This window comes from Scyliorhinus canicula, chromosome 14 (genome assembly GCF_902713615.1).
Source record: "Scyliorhinus canicula chromosome 14, sScyCan1.1, whole genome shotgun sequence".
In the NCBI taxonomy this organism is placed as follows: domain Eukaryota; kingdom Metazoa; phylum Chordata; class Chondrichthyes; order Carcharhiniformes; family Scyliorhinidae; genus Scyliorhinus; species Scyliorhinus canicula.
This window is the reverse complement of record NC_052159.1, coordinates 18,053,583-18,067,787: the sequence shown is the minus strand read 5'-3', so window position 1 is coordinate 18,067,787 and position 14,205 is coordinate 18,053,583. Positions and strand designations below refer to the sequence as shown.

At 47.5% G+C, this 14,205-nt stretch overlaps 1 protein-coding gene across 2 annotated transcripts in view; it reads right to left on the bottom strand.

Annotated features, from left to right (window-relative positions):
- The window catches only part of LOC119977656 (interleukin-5 receptor subunit alpha-like), a 41,050-nt gene extending 33,365 nt beyond the window's left edge, over positions 1 to 7,685 (bottom strand). The window contains exon 1 of one of the 2 annotated variants that reach the window (XM_038818822.1): positions 7,511 to 7,685. The gene's annotated coding sequence lies outside the window, so the exon portion shown is untranslated. The remainder of the gene's footprint in view (positions 1 to 7,510) is intronic. The other variant, XM_038818821.1, reaches the window with a different exon arrangement.
- Positions 7,686 to 14,205: the final 6,520 nt, after the last annotated feature.

Sequence of the window (14,205 nt, the reverse complement as noted above, 5' to 3'; positions counted from 1 at the left end):
GTGGATAGTGACGTCCCTACAGGTCCACTAGATAAGTATTAGCAGTTGAAATGTATGCTTGGAAACTTATAGTGGTAGACGCAGCGGGGATTAGAAGCATTCACATGTGTGATACAGTGTAAGAAAATCAGTCTTGGAGCAGCCATAAGTATTTCAGTTTGTTTTATGTTTCTTCTAATAAAGACGTGATTTAATTTAAAGATTAAGTTGTGTCTTTCAGTTGACCGGAGTAAGTGTCCCGGTCAAAAATGGTACAGAAGAAGGCCATTTGGCACATCGGGTCCCCACCACGTTCTCTGAAATGGAGCCACACCTGAGAGAGCCGACAGGTCTCAATTCAACATCTCATCCAAAATCGCTGCCCCTGAGGTGACAGCCCCGCCCCTTGGAGTGGGACTTGAACCCATGGACCCTTCGCTCAAAGGTCAGGGCAAGAGCACTACCAACTGAGTCCCAGCGCGGCACCGACATGGCGAGGACATTACAGACGTTTGTTCTATGTCCAATATTGACTTGTTCCTCATTCTGCATTGTACGAGCTGGCAACTTCTGTTTGCTCCTTCTGCAGTCTTTTCCTCAATTACCTTCTAGATCTTTTGTGCTGCAAAGTACACACTGCATCTGACTGGGAACTGGAAATTGAGTTAAAATCAAAATTCATCCACTACATCCCAAAAAAAAGATGGTTTTCCACATGGAAATATAAACAACTTACATATGTGTTTCAACCCACCACAGTCAACAAACTGCACTGCATTTCACACGGATTTCAATTCCTCTTATTTGCAATTCAAATTGCCAGTGTTGTGTGTCTGTTTTCATTCAACAGTATAACCTGTCAGCTGTGGCTGTCGGTGGCACCCTGAATCAAACACCCATGGGTTTCGGTGTTACTCCATGCTGACACTCAGGGGCAGGAGTGTGAGTGCTGCACTGTTAGAGGTGCTGTCTTTCACGTAAAACATTAAATTGGGGTTCTCCTCTTCTCTTCTGGTTGGATGTAAAATATCCATGGAATTATCCCAGTGCATGGGCTTTCTCCTGGTGAGCTGGCTGACAGCCCTCTGGCTAACAACATCACCAAACATTGATTATCTGGCCATCATAGCATGACTGTTGTTTGCTGAAACACTCCTCTTTCCAACACTGCACGATACCTAATTAGCTGCAGAGCACTTTGGGACGTTGCAAGATCACAAAAGGCGCCATATAAATGCAAGTCTTCCTTTGAAGATTGATTGACATTAAGTGACAGTCACTGAGAGCTCCTGTCAGGAAGGCTGTTAATTTTGTTTGCTGCCCTGCGCTCCTCCTGAGCTTTACATTCATTCGGGGTTCCAGGTCAAAGATGCAACTTTAATATCAGCCATTGTTCTATGTTGCTCTGCACCAGAAGCACAACGACATCAGGACTACACTGTTAACTCTTTCTTTTCACTGTGATAGACAATTTCTGCTCTTTCTATTTGTGTGGTTTCCACCAGTTTCCATAATCCATATTGTACTTGTGTTCAAATCTCTCCATGGCTTCGCCCCGCTCTATCCCTGTAAAGTCATTCAGCCTTACCACTTTCTGAGAATTCTGTGTTTCATCAACTCTGACCTCTTGTGCACTCCCCCACTTCCTTCACCCCACCAATGGTTGCCCTGTCCTTGCCCCACTGTCAAGTTGTATCCTGAGCCAGAAGTGCCGTGAATAATCCATCTCAGCCTCCTTCTAAAGACTCCACTGTCACAGAGGCTGCCTCAGTCAACTGGATTGACTCCAACAGGAAACAGCTGAAGATGGTGGGGACTGCAAAGGCTATGAACCCTGACAAGACCGTGATACTGAAGACCTGTGTTTCAGAACTATTTGAGTCCTCGCCAAGCTGATCCAGTGCAGCAACAACACTGGCATCTCCCCTGCAATGTGGAAAATTGCTTAGATATGCCCTGTCTATGATATGGCCAATTACTGCTGCATCAGCCTACTCTCAATGTTTAACAAAGTTGTGGAAGATGTAATTGACAGTGATATCAAGTGGCACTTACACCGCAAATAACCTGTTCAGTGACGCTCAGTTTGGGTTCCGCCAGGGTCACTCAGCTCCTGACCTCATGACAGCCTTGGTCCAAAAATGGACCAAAGAACTGAAATCCAGAGGTAAGATGAGAGTGACTGCCAATGACATCAAGACAGCATTCGACCGAGTGTGGCATCAAGGATCCCTAGCAAGACTGAAGTCAATTGAGGAGGAAAACTCTCTGCTGGTTTGAGTCATACCGGCACAAAGGAAGATGGTTGTGGTTGTTAGAGGCCAATCATCTCGCCTCAAGACATCATCGCAGGCATTCCTAAAGTCGATGTCGGAGGCCAAACCATCTCCATCAATGATGTTTCCTCCAACATAAAATCAGAAGTAGGGACCATTTGTGACAACAGGTGTGAGCAGTCTATGTCCACAAGTGGTAGTATTCCTATGCACCTGCTACCCGTCTTTGTTCAGCCTGTCCACCATCTAAAAGGTACAAATTAGGGTAGTAATGGAATACTCTCCAATTTCCTGCATTAAGTGCAGCTTCGACAACACTCATGAAGCTCCATGGCACCCAGGAGAAAGCAGCCTGCTTGATTGGCACCCCATCTATCCACTTATATATTCACTCCCACCACCATCGATGCACAGTGGCAGCCGTGTGTACCATCGACAAGATTATCATAGAATTTACAGTGCAGAAGGAGGCCATTCGGCCCATCGAGTCTGCACCGGCGCTTGGAAAGAGCACCCTACCCAAGGTCAACACCTCCACCCTATCCCCATAACCCACCCAACACTAAGGGCAATTTTGGACACTAAGGGCAATTTAGCATGGCCAATCCACCTAACCTGCACTACTTTGGACTGTGGGAGGAAACGGAGCACCCGGAGGACAACCACGCACACACAGGGAGGATATGCAGACTTCGCACAGACAGTGAGCCAAGCCGGAATCGAACCTGGGACCCTGGAGCTGTGAAGCAATTGTGCTATCCACAATGCTACCGTGCTGCATTGCAACAACTCACCAAACCTCCTTCGACAGCGCCTTCCAAACCTGTGGTCTCTAGTACCTAGAGCAAGGGCAGTATACACTTGGGAACACCACCACCTGGAGGTTTCCCTCTAAACCACTCACCACCCTGACTTGGAAATATACCGGCCGCCCCTTCACTGTCGCTGGGTCAAAATGCCGGAATTCCCTCCCTAACAGCACTGTGGGTGTACGTACACCACATGGACCGCAGTGGTTCAAGAAGGCGGCTCACCACCACCATCTCAAGGGCAATTAGGGATGGGGGAATTTGGAATGAGCAATAATTTCTGACCTTGCCTGCGAAACTCCCATTTCTCGAATAAATAAAAATCAACAGGCTTTTTAAACCCAAACTTGGCAGCACCCACTTGGCTTCTCACCAATCCTAGATGAAGCCATAACCTGAGGTTACTGTGTTACTTCACAAGTAAGATGCAAAGGGTGGGGGTTTCCCTGAGCTATCGCAATGGCAAAGGGTCCACTCGTGTGCTTGGTGGTGGTTCATTGGTGGCATTTTCACTTCATAATGGTTGTGGGCACAGGCCACAGTCCAGACACTTGGGAAATAAGTCCACGATAACACTTGGGCACACAGCGGGAGGAGGTTTCGTAATGCCAGAAGTGGTTTTTTTAGACAGAGGTGTTGAGCCTGGACCTTGCAGTTGCCTTGAGGGTGGATGTGGTGAGTGGTGTGTGGTGAGGGAATTCCTCAGGGAGGGGTATAGCAGGAGTATACTCTCGGTACCTTGACTACCATTCAGGGAGAAAGAAAACTCCACCAGCTGCCCACAGCAGAGCTTTGTTCCAGTGCAAAGTTGCTCCATTGGGCATCAACTGCAGCTGGAAGACAAAGCTCAGCAAACAGGAGTGAGCTCTGAGTATCGGGCAAGGCAAACCCCCGTCTGCGACAGATAACTCAATTACCCCAGGAGATTTTAAAACTACACAAATGTGCATACTGGATATACAGCTGCAATCTAAATGTCAGCCATGGCTCAAACTGGTAGCACTTTCGCCTCTGTGCCAAACGCTAGTGGCTTCATGACCTGCTCCAGAGACTTGAGTGCATAAACCAGGACTGCCAGGTGGCACAATAGCACACTGGTTAGCACTGCGGACTCACAGCGCCAGGGACCCGGCTCCAATTCCAACCTTGGGTTACTGTCTGTGTGGAGTCTGCACGTCCTCCCAGTGTCTGCGTGGGTTTCCTCCGGGTGCTCCGGTTTCCTCCCACAGTCCAAAGAGGTGCAGGTTAGGTGGGTTGGCCATGACAAATTGCCCATCAGTGTCTAAAAGGCCAGATGGGGTTATGGGGTTACAGGGATAGGACAGGGGTCTTTGCTCCGATTAGGTGCTCGTTCAGAGGGTTGGTGCAGACTCGATGGACTGAATGGCCTCCTTCTGCACTGTAGGGATTCAATGATTCTATGATGCTGAGATATAGAAGGGCTGCACTGTGGGAAATGCCATCTTTTGGATGGGGCATAAAACCTCGACCTTGTCTGCCCTACCAGGCAGATGGCGCAGTTTGATGAAGAGCCTAGTGTCCAGGCATTTCTGGTGCAATCACTTCGATGAGCAATGGGTTTGCTGAAATGATCTCTTGAGGAAGCCCAGGCACCCATTAGGACAATGAATTCCTCTGTGCTTTCATTCTGCAACACTTCAGTATACTGTATTAACCAGGGCTGTGTAACTACTGATGCTTATGAATGTTAACCCAATTTAGCTTAAACAAGTTTAAATGTGTGTTAAAAAATTTGAGTGCACTAAAAAGAGTGTATCGAATATAGAAGGTTAATGGAAGGTTCAGTGGAAGAGTTCAATATCTGAGAGGGTTTGTTGGAGTGGATAGGGAGAAAATATCTCTGTTTGCAGGAGGGTCAGAGGTTTAAGGTAACTGGTTAAAGAAAAGATAGAGGGGAGATTCTGACCTTGGGTGACTGTGTGAAGTTTGCACGTTCTCCCCCGTGTCTGCGTGGGTTTCCTCCGGGTGCTCCAGTTTCCTCCCACTGTCCAAAGATCTGCCGGTTAGGTGGTTTGGCCGTGCTAAATTTCCCCTTAATGTCCAAAGGTTAGGTGGGATTATGGGGTGGGGGGAGTGGGCTTCGGCAGGGTCCTCTTCCAGAGGGTTGGTGCGGATCCGATGGGCCAAATGGCCTCCTTCTGCACTGTATGGATTCTATGATTCTATGAGGGTTTTTGTTTTGGCAGTATGCTGTTGGGCCATGGGGAATGCACTGTCAAAAATAATGGCGGAAGCAGATGCAGTAATAACCTCTAAAAGAAAGTTGGGTCCGTACAACAGGGCTACGGGGAAAATGAATGAGGGTGAGACTACAGTAATTGGATAGCTCTTTCAAAGTACCTGCATATACATAAAGTACCTATGCTGTATCATGATGTAATATAATAATATTATTGTAATATAATGTAATATAATAATAGCAGTCATTGTACAGAAAAACATTATAACTGATGCATTTCTGAGAAAACACTTCATAACTGGCAGATTGCCACAAATAGTATCTGTCAGAGCCATAATAAACTTTGTGGCACATGAGTGTGCAAACATGGCTTCTCAGCATTTGCATTCTCATGTCTGCTGTTGTTTAACAAAAGATGCCAGACTGTGAGCATTCGCAGAGGCTAAATTAAAATAAACATTTCAGCGGCCCCAACATTGACCCGCATTTCAGATTCAGGCAGCAAGCCCTTTGCAAAGCCGGGAGATGTGAGCTCCACCCTTGGAGGAGCTGTCAGTCTGCCTGCCCGCTTCCAGGCCAGGAGACCTGCCGCCCAAGTTATCCCGCGGGAGAAGGTGTCAATGAGAAGGGGGCATCGCCGACCTCAGGGACAGAGTTACTTATACGGGCCTATTAGAATAATAATAATCTTTATTGTCACAGGTAGGCTTACATTAACACTGCAATGACGTTACTGTGAAAAGCCCCTAGTCGCCACATTCCGGGATCTGTTCGGGTACACGGAATTCAGAATGCCCAAAATTACCTCACAGCACGTCTTTCGGGACTTGTGGGAGGAAACCGGAGCACCTGGAGGAAACCCACACAGACACGGGGAGAACGTGCAGATTCCGCACAGGCAGTGACCCAAGCCGGGAATTGAACCTGGGGCCCTGGAGCTGTGAGGCAACAGTGCTAACCACTGTGCTACCGTGCTGCCCACATATTAACATATTACAACCGTTACACCACAGCTGAGAAAACACTTCACCTTCTGCACACTGAAACTGGTAGGACTTGCTTATCCCCAATGACTGTATGGTTGGAGATGGTATGCTGGATGGTTCCCGGAGTTACACGGCCATGTGTTGCTGCTGGTGCAGCATCAGTGACAGTATAACTGCTGGGGACTAGCCAGCCCTGTCCCCACCTGGACACTTGCTGCCCTGACTAAAACTTCACTGTGTGCTCATTTCAATAACTGAATGAACAGCTGGAGTCAGGGCAAGCATGGTAAGGGTGCAGAAAGGGACTGCATGGGGAGGAAAACCTTCTTGCTGTTCTCTTGTATGATTTTTTCAAGCTAGTGACTGAACACCGGAGATAAAATTTGTTTGGGTGGAAAATCCGAGGTTGTGGCTAGAGTAATGCTGCCTGTAAATCACACACTGTCCTGACCCTGGCTCTTTCACGGCGGCTGGGGTTATAATCCTGGAACTTGATGCTGAACACTATTTTTTTAAGAGGGGCACTTACACGGCAGGGACTTCAAGGTGAATTGGGTTACGGGGATAGGGTGGAAGTGAGGGCTTAGGTGGGTCGGTGCAGACTCGATGGGCCGAATGGCCTCCTTCTGCACTGTATGTTCTATGTAATCTATGTGAAGGGGCTGTCACCACCTTTTTGTGGAGATGCCGGCGTGAGGAAGGAGCAGTGCTCCGAAAGCTTGTGTTTGAAATAAACCTGTTGGACTTTAACCTGGTGTTGTAAGACTTCTTACCACCTTTTTGACAGTAAGGAGGGGGGGGGGGGGGGGTAGCTAATGAATGGCCACCTTGCTAGCAGCAAAGAGCCAGAGAGGGACCCCGTATTGAGAACAGTTCACCGCCCCGGGGACATGCAGAAAGTGGTTGAGAGGCAAACACAAGTAGTTTCAAGGGGCAGTCACAGCTGGGCGCGCTGGAGACAAGCGGCACCTCCCTCCCAGGTACTGCAGTGCCAACCTGGGTCTCCCAGTGCCAGCCTGGGTCTCCCAGTGCCAGCCTGGGTCTCCCAGTGCTGGAGGCTCCCGGAGCTGCACAGTCTGCTGGCTCCCGGAGACCACACTGTCAACTGGGATGGGGGGGCTGAATCAGACAGAGATCCAGCTGTGTACCGAGGTGGGGGCTCATTTAACCCCCCCTTTCCTCCTCTATTGTTAATTAGAGGGCAGTGAGGAGCTTCTCATTGAAACACACACAGGAGCAGATCACAGAGAGTGGACTCACCCAGGGGGGCAGCTCAGGCACACATGTGGAACTCGCTCTGCTGGGTGTTCAGTGTTGGTCCCGGCTCACAGCCACTGCCCCGCTCCCTCCCCTGCACTCCGTCTATTTAAGAGGCATTTTCGGATCTCTCGACTCCACCCCGCTCTCAAAGCCCATTTCCCCTTTTTCAGTGACTCACTCAGAGACCTCCCCTGCCCTCCGTTTATCAGCTCAATCTGACGCTGAATCAGTAAAGCTTGTCCGCCAGGCTGCACATGTTGCCGCAATAAACATGCCTCTGGCAGGTTGACTCTGCAGCGTCCGGCTCCACCAGCCCACTAACTAAACACAGGGAAACAACCCCTTCAAACAAAGGTGCTGGGGGACGGAGCCCAGGGTGTCTATACAGCCCAGTAATGCCCCCACCCCCCACAGCTCTCCTGGTTGGTGTTGACCTTACTTGCCCCTCACCTGGGGCAAATGGGATGGGTTGTTAAGGGGAGGGGGAAGAACAAGGCACCCCTACACAGTGGCGGACTGGGTCTAAAAATATCGGTTGCCAGGAGACAGAGGGGGGGGGGGCGGGGCACCCACAACTACAATGCTATAATTTAATTTTCATAACGAATAAATAGCATTTTCAAAAAATACATATGGAAAAAAGGGTACAATTAAAATTTTTGTGGAAAAAATGTGTATTTCTTAGTAATTACAGTGTACATGTACTGTACATATTACTGGCAGTAGATACCAAATGTAAATACAGAATGTTATAATTGAATTTTTTATTTATTTTTTTCAATTTTAAGTAATTGGTTGATATTTTTAAATAGTTTACTGCACAATTTACACATTAACAGATAGTTCAAAAGCACAATAGAGCATTGCATGTAGTCCACTATATTAAGAGCAATCGTTTGTGTTCGCTAGATGATTGTGCGAATCTGCCAATAATTGCTTCTGCATCCAATTCATCTAACAATTCCTTTTCAATGGATAGCAACATGTTGATTCCAAATTCTCCTCAGACAGCGAATTTCTTAACCTTGTCTTTATGATCTTTAGCTTTGAAAATGTCCTCTCACATTGGACTTGAGTAACTGATAGTGTGCAGATGACTTTATAAAGTTCATAAAGGTTATCATATGCCTTGTCATGAAGTCTGTTGGATGCCAGAATTTTTAGTACACACGATGGGCAAGTGCTGCAAATTTTACAATTGTTGCAACTGGAATCCATATTCTCACCATCATTGAGCAATAGCTTTAATACATCAAAGTTTGAAGCAAAAGAAAACAATTCCAATATTACTTGATCTTTGCTGATTTGTGCAAACAGCTTAATAATACCTTCCAATGCTTCATCTTCAAGGCCCTTCTCTGCAATAGTTTTAAACTTTGCTGGGTCCAAGCAGGACAAATCTTTATACAACTGTTTGTGTTGTACAAGGCGTGATTCTAGTGACTGGACAATGCGATCCATTATTAGGTTAAACACATTTACTCAAAAATCAGCTAGAGAATCTGAGGAATTTCTTTCATCATCAATAAGCTCATCTGCCATTCTTTTCTTCTTCCTCTGCCTCTTAACTGGCAATGCTGTTTCCAACGCATCAATTTCCAATGTTTGATTTTCATCCATATTCATCTGTGAAATTCTGTCATTACATGTATTTACAAATTCCAAAACCTTGCTGTGAACATTATCAAATGTTCTTGTCTGTTTCACAGGCCCCTTCTTGGCTCTCCGGGCCCCGGACCGATGTGCCGGCTGAACCAAGACTACTGCTTGATATCCTTTGAAGTTGCCGACCATCTGAAATCACGAATTGTAACTTTATCTTTAAATTCACACACTCTAGCTGAAAACATGGAATTTCCTTAATTATGCCCGACCCGGGCCCCCCTATTCCACATCCTTCCACTACCTCCCCTGCTTTGTTCCTTTTCATGCACTGCTTATTTGTGTCCTGTTCTCTTTTTTTTCTTATTCCTTTTTATTACTAAAACAGTTGTCTGTGTTTGTCTCTTTATTGCATTTTTATTTGATATAGGGGGCCCACTTCATCAGGGGCCCACTTGCCATCGGGCAAGCTGACACCCTGGCCAGTCCGCCACTGCCCCTACCCCACCCTGATTCGGGGTTAGTGAGGGCTGGTTTAGCTCAGTGGGCTAGACAGATGGTTTGTAATGCAGAGCACAAGCCAGCAGCGTGGGTTACCAGAACAGGCACCGGAATTTGGCAACTACGGGCCTTTCACAGTGACTTCATACTTGAAATGAAAATCGCTTATTGTCACATGAAGTTACTGTGAAAAGCCCCTAGTCCCAACATTCCGGCGCCTGTTCGGGGAGGCTGGTACAGGAATTGAGCTGTGCTGCTGGCCTGCCTTGGTCTACATTAAAAGCCAGCTATTTAGCCCAGTGTGCTAAACCAGTCCCAGTACTTGTGACAATAAAAGATTATTATTATTCCTCCTGATGTGTGTGAAGGGCAGTGGGGGGGGGGGGGGGGGGGGGGGAATGGAGTGGGGGGGGGGGGTGCAGGTGGACCATGGAATGGCTTCCAGAGTCGAACAGCCTGCTGGCACCACACTTCGAGGCTGGCAAATGGGAGGAGTGGCTGGAAAGACACTTACCTCCCAATATCTCGACAGGGGGCAGAGGCGTCAAGATTGGCAGAATTTTGGCAGCTGTTCCAGAGAAATCCGTGGCTTTTTCTAGGCACAGCCAAACTCCACAGAATTTCAACACCTTTGGACGAGAGCTGCGGAAAGCCCAGAGGGGAAGGCTCAGTCCTTCTGTGATTGACGCAAACGGTGCAGCCAGCCAGGAGTAGGAGCCCTCCAGCAAACAACAATGTGTCAGTAAGCCACTGACTTGCTGGTCTGGCTGAAGTTGCAAGGAAAGGATCCAACAATGATGTCTACTCCATCAATGAGTCAGGATTACCCATCAATGTGTCAGGACTAATGCACCTACAGTCTAATATTACACAGCCAGCGATTTTAAAGGGACACACGTGTTTTTTACAGTGAATGTTTCCGGTGGGAAGACTGGAAATTGGCAGATACAATACAATACAATACAATACAAATTGACAGATACTGTCTGTGCGGAGTCTGCACGTCCTCCCCGTGTGTGCGTGGGTTTCCTCCGGGTGCTCCGGTTTCCTCCCACAGTCCAAAGATGTGCGGGTTAGGTGGATTGGCTATGCTAAATTGCCCTTAGTGTCCTAAAAAAATAAGGTTAATAGGGGGGGTTGTTGGGTTACTGGTATAGGGTGGATACGTTGACTTGAGTAGGGTGATCATTGCTCGGCACAACATCGAGGGCCGAAGGGCCTGTTCTGTGCTGTACTGTTCTATGTTCTATGTTCTATATTCTAATAGTACAGCTCCAGAGAACTGCATTGGAAAACTGAACCAAAATGCCCTGAGGGCTGGAAGTTGGAAATAAGAAAAGAGAATGCTGCAGATTCTCATCTGACTCAATAGAGAGGGACAAAGGGTTAATGGGTTCGATCTAACGGGAGAAGCACGAAGCGAGGTAGCGAGCAAGACTTGACGGGTGCTTCACCACAACCGACCTGGCCAGACCGCCACTGGCATCTAATCTCAATTAGGGCTGGCAATGATGCCCCAGGGTGGGAATGGCTGCCCGGCTCGCTGATTCACCTGCTCCCCGCTAACAGTGCTCCGTCTGCACATACGCCAGTGGGTACGCAGCCATGCCACCGCGCAGACCTGCTCCACGTTTCGGAGATGCCAACCTGGCCAGGCTGTTGGGCGCGGTGGAGTTGAGATGGGACACCCTGTTCCCCCGTGGGGGTGGAAGGGTCAGCCACGGGTGCCCACCTGAGAGGTAGTGGTAGCAGCCATCAGCTCAGGTAGGACCTCAGACCAGTGTCGTAAGAAGCTCAATGACGTCCAGCGGGTCGCAAGGATGAATTGGCATTGACCCCCTGGCACCGGTCCTGCCTGCCACCCAAAAACCCCTCAATGTATTGGCAATTGGCACCGCACACTCCCCCCACCCCCCACCTCCCACCCATTACAATACCGGCCTGTGCCCAGCACACCCTAGCACCCAACAGCACAACCCACCCATGCCCAGCAGCTCTGACCACACCTGTTTTCTGCCATATTCCCCCCCCCCCCCCCCCCCCCCCCCACCACCAAGGCATGCTCCGTGCGGCTCGCAATGCTCTCTCTTTGTCCCCCCAGGAGAAATTGGCACAAAATAGGTGGGGCCCAGATTGGCAGCTGGGTGCCGGACATCAGAGTCCTCACCTCCCATGAGGAACGAGCCCTGGAGATTGTTCGGAATCGAGACCGAGGACAGAGAGCTCACTGACATCGAGGTTGACCTATGCCGCTGAGGTGAGGATCCACCAGACCCCACCCAGATTACCTATTCCAAGTGTATCGTTCATATCAGGAAAGATGATCTTTCCCTTTCATTGACCACATTGTTATGGGCCAGTGTTTAGAGAACCCCAAAGTGTATCATAGGATTCACCTGACCCACAACCTTTAATGGATTGTGGTATGGGGAGCACACGGCCCACTCTACAGGTGTGGTACAGCAGAAATGGAAAAGTATTTTTTAAAAGCAAAACAATGTTTAAAACATACAGTGAACATCTTAGCAATCATTAATTCAAATACAACCCCCGAAGAATACAACACCAAGTAATCCTTTAAGCTTTCCTTTTAACATCCATAAGACTGAAAACACCTTTTACCAGAAGCACATCAGGTTCATGTCCTTACTGTTATTACTTTTAAATCACCAGGATCGATTTACAGTCTTCAAATTACAGAGGGAGATTCATACACCTTCTGGCTGTGACTGCAGCTATACAGCTCTGAAAACGAAACTAAAACACACCCTGCAGCAAAAAGCCTAAAATAAAAGTAAAAAGCTGACAGAGAGCCCAGCTCCACCCACTCTCTGACATCACAGCAGTAATAAACACCCATTTCTTAAAGGTACCTTCACATGACAACTGTAATTGAAAATATGCAAAGATATGTAATTTGAAACATGGAAGTCTGGCAATAGCTGATCTAAGAAATTAAGAGAATGTAGGGAAAAACCCACCGAAGGGTTAACAGCAGCTGCAGGAGAGAGCTGTGAAATGCAGATAGCCTTTGTCAAACAGGCAAACAAAAGAAGCAGGTTTTTCAAGTCACAATCGAGTGAATTTTAGTATACAGCTAAAAGCAATGTTTCGCACCTCCTTTTGAAGTTAGGTAAGCAGATGGAAAAGAATGGAAAAGGTTTTCAGCTGAATTAGGTGACAAATGTTTAAATGTGAGGCAAGTCCTTTAACTCACCACCAATTGAATTTTTAGTATAAAGCTAAAAGCAATATTTCACACCTTCATTGAAGTTAAGTAAGCAGATGGAAAAGAATGGATGAGGTTGAGTTGAATTAGGTGACAAATGTATAGATGTGAAGTTCTGCTGACATCAGGTAAATCAAAGAAAGCTGGAGACAACGTGTCTACGAGAACACAAATTAGACCCAAATCAAAGTCAAAATTATGAGCTGGGGACACAATTTGATAATAATAAAACTATAGAAATGACAGGAATCAAAAGTCACACCACTTTGAAAACAAAGCATTTTTGAACATCACAAAGGATACAATGTAATCAGAGATCTATGAGATGAGGTCATGCTCAAAATGAATACTTAGTTGTGCCAGAAAAATTCAGATTAAAGGTACCTTTTACAATTCATGTGAAATAAAAGATACTTTACAATGAAGTCATAAAAACGTAATAACTGTTAGAAAGAAATATAAACCCTAAGAAAGGGGACAGCCAGCAGAGCCAGCTCTCACAGCTCGGTACATGGGAAAGATAGAGCATAGCAACCGAGCAGAACAGCTAATACATCTGAAGAAGACCAAAAGCAAAAGAAGAGTGATTGTCAAGGTGGGCCTGAAGGTCCGTTCGACCAACCAGAAGGATCCAGAAGCAAAATCTTTTTACTTTTCTGTAAAGACAGTGATTGCATCTTTTAAAAGAAAAATTATAATAATAAAATAACTTAAAAGTTTTAACCTGAAACTGTGGTTATTACAAAGCCTACTTTACTTACCGAGCAATGTGGGACCCAGGGTCGATGCTACTAAGTGGTAAGTGGGTATATACAATCAGGGAGTCGTCTAGAGGACCCATGGGTGCTGGTCCCCTCACTCCACTGATGGCACCCGATCCCCCTGACCATGCCTGACGCCTCCCGGGGTCGGGAGTCGAGTCCCCCCCCCCCCCCCCCACCCCTGAACACTGGGACAGCAGCTCCAGAGCCCCTGGACTGGATGCCTGATCTCGAAGACGGCTACTCACCTCCTCTGCCCCCTTAGCAGCCATTGTGCTGGCTTCCATGCTTTTAAATAGGGCAGCCGGTTAGACCTCAGGAGGCCATTAGATGTAGGGCGGGATTCGCAAGTTTCTGAGACTAAGTGTCGACGCCAACGCAGAATTTGTGGTTCCACCAGCAAACTGGCGCTGCACCGGGACCGATTCTGTCGCCATTAGGGGGCTAACACCGGCATCATGTGGAACTCAATCGATTCCAAAGAGAAATGGTGAGAGATTCGCCGGTTTCGCGATTGAAACTCAGGAGGCGGGCAAGCTGCAGCCACATATACACACTTCACTCCCCACACACACCATCCCAGCCAACAAGACGCCTAGCCC